This window comes from Hippichthys cyanospilos, chromosome 1 (assembly GCF_059441005.1).
Source record: "Hippichthys cyanospilos isolate Australia breed blue-spotted pipefish chromosome 1, RoL_Hcya_1.0, whole genome shotgun sequence".
In the NCBI taxonomy this organism is placed as follows: domain Eukaryota; kingdom Metazoa; phylum Chordata; class Actinopteri; order Syngnathiformes; family Syngnathidae; genus Hippichthys; species Hippichthys cyanospilos.
The window spans coordinates 23,548,991-23,559,789 of NC_142369.1; positions in this window are offsets into that span (position 1 = coordinate 23,548,991).

A 10,799-nucleotide genomic window follows, 5' to 3' on the forward strand; every position below is an offset into this window, starting at 1 on the left:
GTTTTTTCCCCCACACTTTGTGAGCGCTCTTGAATTATTTGTGCCCCAGTAAAGTATTAGGTCTAGTGTTCCGTACCGTCTTGAGGTCTCGTGTTCCGTACCGTCTTGAGTGAAGCAGAAAACTCAGGTTGCACTGTATTTCCGAACACACTCACATGTGCTTGCCGGAGTGCAGAGCTTGTTTTGCTTCCATGAATATATGACTGCAACTAATAATCAGCAGCTCGAAATTTATTCTCAATTTCGCATTCGAAAGGTAAATATATTAAATATAGCAAGTCATGAGAAGGGTCGGAACCGTGTGTGTGTGCGTGCGTGTGTGGATGTGCGTTTATAAACCCCTCAATAATCTAGGGAATGCTGTAGTCACTCGGGAAGAATCAATTCTGCAACAGTGATTGGAATTTTGACTTATATTTGTTGTAAAGAAATAACGCTCTTTTTTTTAAAAAAAAAGTTTTCTCCTTGTCAGTGTGGTTCTTGTATAAATGCCATAAGGATTGTAAAGTTTTTTTTTTCTTTTTCGTTTTTTGAGGAGAAACAATTAATCCTCTGTGACATTTCAGTGAAGGCTCAGGTGAATAATCATTAACAAGGCTTAATGGAAAAGCCCATTATAGCTCCACAGGGCAACTTTGAAAGAATGCAGACAAGCGATTGACAAGCCCACAATGCAACGGGCCGCTCCCGCCGCGGCGCGCTCATATACTACCAAGTCATTACGACCATTTGAATACAGGTGCGCCCGAGCAGCCAAACAGTTGTTGAAAGAGACGAGTGTGAGAGAGAGCATGTAAAGAGACCAACGAGTAATTTTTATGACAAGGAGGAGAATGGTTTGCTCCCCCACTTGTCGTTTTTTTTTTTTTACTCATCCGCAGACGAAGCAGTCTGACAAGCTGGTCATTAGGAACTTAATTTGACAAGCTGCACAGAGTGCTTTTCTTTCTTACACCACTCTAACATCACCACCTCTTGTTTCCTGCCCTTACTTATTATTATCAAGCACAAGAAAAGAAATAGAAGGTGGACAAAAAGTGGAGGAGAACTACTGCATGTTTCAGGGTTATGTCGACAACTTTCTTATTATCTCACCCTGCATGAGCCTATAGCGTACAACATAGTCCAAAAACAGACCAAGCGTCGCAAAATGATCATATTCTGACATTTTTAAAAAGGTACATTTTGTCTTGTGGTTAACTTTTAGCAAACCCTCTTAGCTATTGCTAATCTGACAACACATTCCACGAAGACAGCCGACATACATTTTTCCCCCCCAGTAAATGCTCTCAAAGACTCTGCTCATGCTTTAGGTGAGGTAGGCAGAAACCAGATTTAATGTTTGTTATTATACTTACACTTCATTGCAATAACATCTTTTCTGGTGGGTGGCACAGTGGCGATTGGTTAGCACGTCACAATGCAGAAATTGTGCATTCGCCTTCTATTTGGAGGTTGCATGTTCTCCTAGTGCCTCTGGATTTTTTCCAGGTTCTCCAGTTTCTTCCGACATTCCAAAATCATGCATGGTAGGTACAGTATATTGTGCACTCTAAATTGTTCTTAGGCGTGTTAGTGACTTTGAATAGTTCTTTTGGCCTTGTGTGCCCAGTGATTGGCTGGCACCCGTTTCAGGGTGTATCCTGCCACTATCTGAAGACAGCTGGGGCAGGCTCCGCAACCCTCATGAAGACAACTGAAACCTAATGCGCACCTTCATTAAGAACAGCATCATTTCTCCAGTTTTTTAAACATCCCAACTTTGGTGTTCAACGTAATGGCTACCTAGAAAGAAGAACATAAGGAGATCCAGCGTGAGTGAAAAGGCAAGCAGTCTGTATATTTGCACAAGTAAAGCTACGGGAGACACGTCAGGCATCCCACCATGCATCGTGCCAAATGTACATCATTGGGTAGGAACAGTGACTATTGCCGCCTTTGGCATGGAGTAGTACTAAATCAAACACATGCGCAGAAGGTTGGCGTTGCAGCAGCGTGTTCTTAGTAGTTTTTCGATCTGCCGACACTGCAGGGGGCCACAACAGTCCATCGCTCCTCAAAAAGAGGTCTGAACAATTAAGGACTGGCCTAAATTTCCTCACTTCTCCACAATGTCATCACTATGTCAGTAGAAAACTCAAAAGTGTTTCTTGCAAGTATAGCCACGGGAACACGCGCACACACACACACACACAAAATATATTCCGAGCAACCGCTCTACACAATAAATTTCAGATTGATAGAGTACATTTTACTCGAAAAAGACTTATGTCCCCAGTCCAAACAGATTAAAATTTAAAAGTAAGATTTTCAAGTGTAAATTTTACTCTGTTCAGACTGAGACCAAATATAGTCTTTTTACAATGTATAGTATATATGTATTAAATATAGTATATATGTTTTAAATGTACTCTGAAAAATTACTGTATATCAATGAACAATTTGTCAAACAATTTGAAAAGATCCTATCTTCCGGATAATCTATTTGTGATATGTTCCACAACATGTTGCATTAAACTGTATTTTGCCATAAAAGCAGCAATAATTGTCACTCATATTATTTCAGACGGCTATATCATGTAAGCACATGAACAACAGATGATTTACTGTCAAGGCTTGCCATGTTTTATTCATATGGGAGATTACTCCAGTTGATCTTTTCTGCGGTCATGTTTGAGAGTGACCGTGTCATCTTGTTTGCAGGGTTTGTGTAAGTGTGCGTGTGTGTGTGTGTGTGTGTGTGTGTGTGTGTGTGTGTGTACGTGTGTGTGTGAGAGGAGAGACTTAATGTCTTCTGCTTGATGAGACCAGATACGATTGGAAAGGTCATACTTGCATGCAGGAAGCCATCGGGACAAGGAATGCAAAGGAGGAAAGGAAGTCTTCCTTCCTGCTCTCGATGTATGCACCTTAAAGACGCAATGAGGGATAGTTGCCAGAAATGGGGAAGTTTGTGCAAACTCAAATATGTCCATGGAAGTGTAACATAACAAGTGATATAAGACCCCTATTGAAGCTCTGTTTGAATGACACACTCTTGCTGCTGCTGAGGGGAACAAAAATGGAGCTGTAATATTATTTTTTAAAAATGACATTTTGACGGCATTGTTTACACACCCGTCGTCATCATTTGCACTTCACTCTCAAGTGTCTCCTTTTCCCTCACTTGTCCTCTTTTTCATCTTATGGGGTCTCTGTGGTTAATACTTGTAAACACGTCAAGAGGTCTTTCTCAACCGTGCTTTGCAATATTCTTTGCTTTGATTCTTATTATGATTTTACGAAGTAGTGGGAAAGATCCTTCTATTTTAGCTGTTGCTTAAACAGTTGTATTTGACATCAAATGATACAAGAAATCAATCTCTATGCTTTTATTTTCAGGTGCTGTTTCTATATGGCATCACAAAACTTAGAAGACAACATTATCTGTAAGAGAACATCTCAGTATTTTTTTTCAGCAAAACATGTATGCTCTGTAGGGTTTAATTGTGCAGACAGACTTAGCCAGTTTAAAACCTTCAACTTCTTGCCACAGACAATTTAATATTCTGGTGGTGTGTTTTGGGTCGTTATGGGTAGGGGAGGGGCTTTTTTTCCATCTGTACGGTGACAACACAACCAAAAGTTGTACATAAGATGAAAATTGAAATGAGACAAGTGCTCAAGATTTTAGTGTTTTATTTCTATGCATTAACGTCCAAATCCTATGCAGAAGAATCTGGCTTTTTACATTAACGAATTTGAATAATCTGCTGAATGTAAAAATAATTTTATGAACTTATATTTTCCTGAAACAAGTAATTAATTCAATCATTATTTTCAAAGGATGTTTGTTTGTTTGATTTAAAATCTCGTGTATCCTCTGAAGTTCCTTCAAGTACCCCCAGAGGTACCAGTGCCCCCATTTCAGTACCACTGCATAAGAGGAATGCAAACTACTCCTGAAAATTGGGTATAGGACAAGGGGGTATAGGAAGTTTTGGGCCCTCTCCTACATAAAAAGATTTTGCAACAAAGTATCATGATTTAAGACAGACCTTTACCAATGTCTCTCGGAAAATGAAAAGAAATGGAAGGTTTGGCTCATCATTTTAATGCATAAAAAGGGAACTACTAATCTCAATGTACTGTAGGTTTTGTGTGGGCATATTATCTGGGCACCTGGGTACGTGGCCTTGTGGGTCTCAAGGCTGCAGCACTGGCTAAATTGTTGACAATGAAACCTTATGAAACTCAAGGTTAGACAAAACCAATGCTACACTATCAATAAAAGAAAAGAAATGCTTTGAATAGATTAGTGAATGTAGTTTTAGACTGAATCCTCGCCGAGATTGTTTGCAGTTGAGCATTTGCAATTTTACCCATTTGCATTTTCCCCCAGTGGAACCTCCATCTATCCATTCAACCATTTTCTATCGTTTTATGCGAGGTCGGTTGGAGGGAGCAGCAGCTTCAGCCCGGGCGCCCCCCTGACGTGTCCAATCAGAAAGAACTTCCGCCCCTGATCGCACCTGCTCCGTCTTTGGCAGGAAATAGAGTAGGGTGACGACGCAAATCTCCGCTTTATGCTTGCTACAAGCAAACGCGAATGCAAAGGATTTGGCAAATATCAACCTGTGCCAGAAGTATTGAGACATTCAGGGGGGGGAAAAAGCCCCGGCACATAAAACAAATAGGGCAAACCAGAGACATTAACTGTCCATTTGCAAGAACCCTTGAGGGCCGCCCTTTCTGTCCTCCCGGCACACCCGATTCCTTGAAATGGTCACCTATCCTCACGAGGATTGCAGCTTGCTAAAGCGTACCCCAGGCAAGTGAATGAAGAAGCCAAACCGGCTAATACTGACATTTAAATGCGAAACGGTTCCTTCAATGCCTTTGAAGTACTGTAATCATAAATAAAACAAAGTTCTGTATGTACAGTAAGTAAAACAGATATAAAATGTGACTCCAAAAATGGCAGGAAAAGCCCTTTAGAGCATCTGAACATTGTGGTAAGTCAGAAGCACCTTAAATTTGAGCAGGGTCTCATTTGTAAGCATTTACATCAGTCCATGTTGATTTTTTTCCCCCCTTGAATTAAAAAAAGTATTAAATGGATTAAAGACAGGATACTGTTATGTAGTGACGTTACGCTCGAAGCAGATGCTCGACTCAAGTGCCGAGCGCTCGCGGCAGAAGTATCACAATACGTTGTTGCGATCCCGTGTCGTAACTAGCGATGTTATACTCGAAGCAGATGCTCAACTCAAGTGCCGAGCACCCGCGGCAGAAGTATTACAAGATGTGGTTCCGATGACCCGTTGTAAAGGGTGCAAAATCGTGTGACGTCACGCTCAACACCTGCCGAGCGCTCGCGGCAAAGGTATCACGATACGTTCTTCCAATCCTGCATTGTAACCGTTGAAAGGTCACATGACCGCGGAAAGGAGGAGTTGCTACGTCCCACCAGTGCAGCCGGCGACTGTTGACGTGTCAACACCAGGTAGTTTAGGGTGGGGCGTTCAGACTGATTCAGAGGATCATAAAAGCTTTGATTTCTCCTTCACTACTGTTATGTGTTGTGGTCATGTTGGTTTGGTTTTGTCATGATCTTTTCATGTTCCGGGTTTGTGATGCGTTTTGCTTTGTTCCTAGTTCTTAATGGTTCCCTTGTTAGTTTGATTGTGTCCACCTGTCCTTGTCAATTTGCTCATCTGTGTAAGCCAATCAGCTCCCTGTACCACTTGTGTCTTGTGCAGGTGTTCACCGTTGTGTCATCACTCTGGGTTGTATTTAGTTTCCTGTTTCCTTTCACTTCTTGCCGGGTCATCGTTCTTGCTGTCACTCAGTCATTGTCTTCTGCAATTCGCCGTTACCACTCCCTTGTAATGTCTGAGTTTAATTCCTGTGTTTTCCGAGTCCCTTTTTCAAGTGTCAATGTAGGGGGTTTATATCTGGGGTTTCTTAGGAACCTTTTATTTAGTTTTAATAGTGTTGATTTGTTTCTGTCTTTATCAAATTAAAAAAAAAAATTACGAGCACTCCCTGCCCCCCCCTGCTTTAGTCAACCCCATCAACTCTTGACAAATACAAACACCTATCTACCAATTAGCTAAAATAACCATCTATTTTCCATACCGCTTACCCTCACACGGGTCATGGATGTGCTGGAGCCTAAGGCAACTGACTATGGGTGAGAATGATTCAAAATATCTGGGAATAAACCTGAAATATTGATTTTTATGAACAGACGGAAAGGATCACCGAAACCTGCCATGAATTCAAACAAAAAAAATCATTATCGTGATTGAAATGTCCATATTACAAAACACTACCTGTGCTTTAAGTCTCTTATTTGATGAATTGTTCAATTCATGCTAAACTGCTGCTGGTAGGGAAAACTGTTGAATTTAGTTCCCTGGTACCGTTATATACCATAGTTACTGTATGTGTTATTTTAACATTGGGGTCCTCTTTGGTCAACTCACATGAAATTCATCTTAGCTCAAACAACGAAGGACAGTGCGGTCTGAAATTGGTGTGCATGACCTTGGAGTTCACTTTGAATTCCTGTCGAGTTTTTCTAGGCACTTGTGTTATCATTAGTTTTTATCTGTTGCTTTGATGTTCCCAGAATTTTCTTCCTGCAGCCATGTCCAGGAAGTTACACTACATCTCGTCAAACAGATCCTATATGTCGAAATAACACAGGTGCTGTACATACAGCTGTAGCCACACGATCGTCAACCTGCTTAGAGAGTGACTTAAAGCCTTTTTCCGAGAATGGCGTGTCTATTATTAAACGCGAATACACACCATGTCACCAAACATTACGGTGCCTACTTGTCATTCTTTAATTTGGCTGACATTTGCAGAGATCTTTGATACTACTTAAAAGACACACCTAGATTGAATTCAAACATATGCCCACGATCAAATTATTTAATCTTTTCAAGAGTTACCATCTGTTTGTTTCCTGTTTCACAAGTTTTTTTTTAGATAATTCTTTTTAACCCACATTCAAAAGCATACCTGCTTTTCATTGATGCTTATGATGTTTTTTTTTATATTATTAGATTCCAATCATTACTGTGACCACTAACTTTTTCTTTCATTAGCAAAGAATAATCATCAATTTTGTCCACAAGTGTATAATTCAGTATGTTGTATATGTATGTCATCGTGCATCATTTGTGAACAAAGGTAGCCAAATAGTTACACATTTATATTTCATAAATACTCAGATACGTTGACAAAAACCACAGTGGGTGTCAGTAATCATTTTGCAATCTTCATAACGGAGCTCTACTAGAATGTTATAGCACACTCTGCATGTTGAGAAGCTACACCAGAGTGTTGCATTCTTCAGATGCAGGAGTATGAACATGGTTACTAATATATTAAAAAACAAATATAACTATTTTCTTCTACATGTCCATCATATTATTCAAGGGAGGCACAACAAATAAATATGACGCTAATAGAAATAACCCATCAGCAACATCTTCGGGTGAAGGAAACAAGCTCTTCGGGTGTCATCTGCTCCTTAATTTAAAACAATTTCGAGGCAAGAAGGGAGATGATGAGACAAGAAAAGGGGAAGCAACACACTAAAATGAAATCACACAATGCACCAGGAACTCTGAATTGAAAATTATGATAGTGTCAATGTCATATATATATATATATATATATATATATATATATATATATATATATATATATATATATATATATATATATATATATATATATATATATATATATATATATATACACACACACACACCAGCAACAAATATTGCCAAATGTCACACTAAAATATTAAAATAATAGAATGAATTTACATGTGGTCTCTGTCATCATTTTCTTCATAAGTTTGATTTAATGGTCCATTTTGTTAGAAAAGTCTGTTCAGCTTCAATATGTCAACATTTTGGCTTGTTTCTTGTCTGATCGTGTATTACTTGACTTTTCACTGATACGAACAAAATTGCTGAGTTGACGTTTTGGGCCTAAAGATAGCACTTTTAGGAGGCTTTTTTTTTCTACAACCAGAGCCTGCAGACGAAATCTCATGACAACGAAATCTCGGGTAAAAACAAGAAAACATGACCTGCGAGATCAGAACAGACATGGTGGAGTAATTTGTAAAACATGTTAGTAAGTGTGAATCACATCAAGAAGATAGTCAACCAAAAAGTAAACGTGAGAACATGATTGGTTAAGGCAGCCAAAGAGTACAAGTCATATTGAGAGGATGTTCCCCGTTGCAGGCTGCAATTTGCCTCATGTGAAACAACTGTTTAGCAATGCCCCTACAAAGAAACGTTGCATCCAAGGGACGCAAGTTGAATTGAAATTATGCGTCCCATAAATATATAATATATATATAAATATATAAATATAAATATATATATATATATATATATATATATATATATATATATATATATATATATATATATATAGATATATATATATATATATATATATATATATAGATATATATAGATATAGATATAGATATATATACAGTCAGATAGATAGATAGATAGATAGATAGATAGATAGATAGATAGATAGATAGATAGATTTGTGACACTTGTATTATAATGTCGGAAATTTGGGAAACGATAGTTACTTTCTTGCAATATTCTTACAGCATTTTGATTTTGGAGTTTCACTCACGCTTCTCGTTAGTTCCTAGGCACGTCAATTAAAAGGGATAGTGCAATGATATAATGTAGCGTAGACCATGCCCATGTGCGTCCTTTTCAAGTGCACGTCTTCTTCACAAAATACGACGACTTGAGGCTACTTCTCGGGGCTCTTAGCGGTCATGGCTGAAACAAAGATGGCTAATGCAAGTTGTATATCGAGAAGGTCCTAATGCACCTTCAAGGGCCCTCCACCTGCACTCTGTGGCGTAGGTCACCATGGTGATTTGCTTGTTTCCGCAACAGGATACTTTAGCAAGAAAACTATTATAGCCATCAGCCATCCATTAAGCAACTAACAAGGGATCGTGTGCACCAGTGTTTCCCAAAGAGAGTGCTGTGCGCCTTCACGAGAGGTCTTTCATCCAAGTTCAATTTGTTGGTCTACAAATGATATTAGGAAAAATTTTGCATCTTTGTTTTTCTATGCTTGTGACAGATAGGCCTAACAATTGAGAAGGCACACAATTAACCCTGTTTGCTCGTTTGCCATGATATATGGAATGGATGTTGATACAAAATTGAAGTAATACAATGCTGTTCTCATGGTTATATTACAATTGTATTCTTGTAAAATTTCGCGTTTTTCGCATTGATGGCTTTCAGATAAAATGATTTACTCCTCAATGTTACCATTATTCTGAGAACATTACATTTTATGTTTAACATTATGACGGTTTTTCTAAAATGTATTTTCTTTACCCCATGTCACAATTCTTGTACAATTTATTTTTTCGTTTTTCAACTTTAATCTTCTAAATTGTAAAAAGGATTTCACCAAATTTTGTAATTGACTTTTTCCCCCCCAAATAATTAACATAATATTAGAACTTTGTTTTCATGAACTTGTTTTTTTTTTTCTTCATAAGCTATATGGTTTAGCTTCTGCATTTTGAGGCAGACGGGCAGTCTCCTGCCTTGCTGCCCTAGTCAGACTTTAATTTTGTAAAACTACTTTCTACTCTAACTACATAATTGTTTTTTCTCCTAACATGGTAAAATTGCCTTACAACCAGAAAAAGTAGGATTTATCACAACCACTGTCATAAAATGTCTCCATCAAATACCCCGGCACCCCCCTGCCAGATAACAACCACATTATTTTGGCTAAATCACAAGTTGCTTTCCTCTTAAATGTCATTTTCAAAGTAGGCTGAGTCATTGTGAGTGCAGCTGCAGTCTAAAAAACCCCAGTATGCTTTACAATTAGATGCTGAGGGGAACATCAAGAGCTTTAAGACATTTCAACTCTTGTCGAAGCAAAAAGAAATGACAAAACATACATTTTCGGTTGAACCAGTCCTCCAAAATCTACCCTAGTGTGCATGATTGCAGAGGATGTTTACCTGGGGTGTTCTCGGGATGCATTTGGTAGTTTTTAAAAGGCATTTTGGGGGGGTAAGCGGGTGGAGTCAGGATAAATCGGAATCATGCTCTGCTGCTCTGATCCCAGCATGGATACATGTGTGTCCTGACCGGACCGGCTGCCTTGCCTCCACAGAACGTAAACCGAGCGAGCGCACGTGTGTGCTCCCAGCGGGGGCGCAAACACACAGGAAAGAGGGCACACGACCCTAAACGCACGCGTCTTCCGAGAAAGGAAAATGTGTATGCGAAGAAAAGAGAGGCCACATTGTTTCTGGGAATTACAAACGAGGCGAGCCGGAGTTGTATTCGCCGGGGGTCATGTATAAATGTAATGACACCTACACCAACGAACCGCTTACACTCCCATAATCAAACACCGTGGTCAGAAGTCAGGGCCAGCAAAACCTTCCCTGCTGAGCCGGACACTTACAGGAGCACTGACCTACATTTACAACCTAGATGTTGATATTACATTGATTTATTCCTAACATTGACTCTCTTCCTCTCATAGCACATTACTGCGTCCAGTAATGTATGTCTATGCTAGATTAGTTTTTTTCTTCAATTGGATGTCAGCCTGTCATGTTCATGCATTGAACAAAGGTAAGGATGGCATTGTTTCAAAATAATTCAACTAGGACCTCACCTGAAGAAGATTATCTTGATAACAAAACAAAACATTTTTTTTCCAAATGTCTCACAGAATGTGCCCATGTAGTGTTTCTAAAA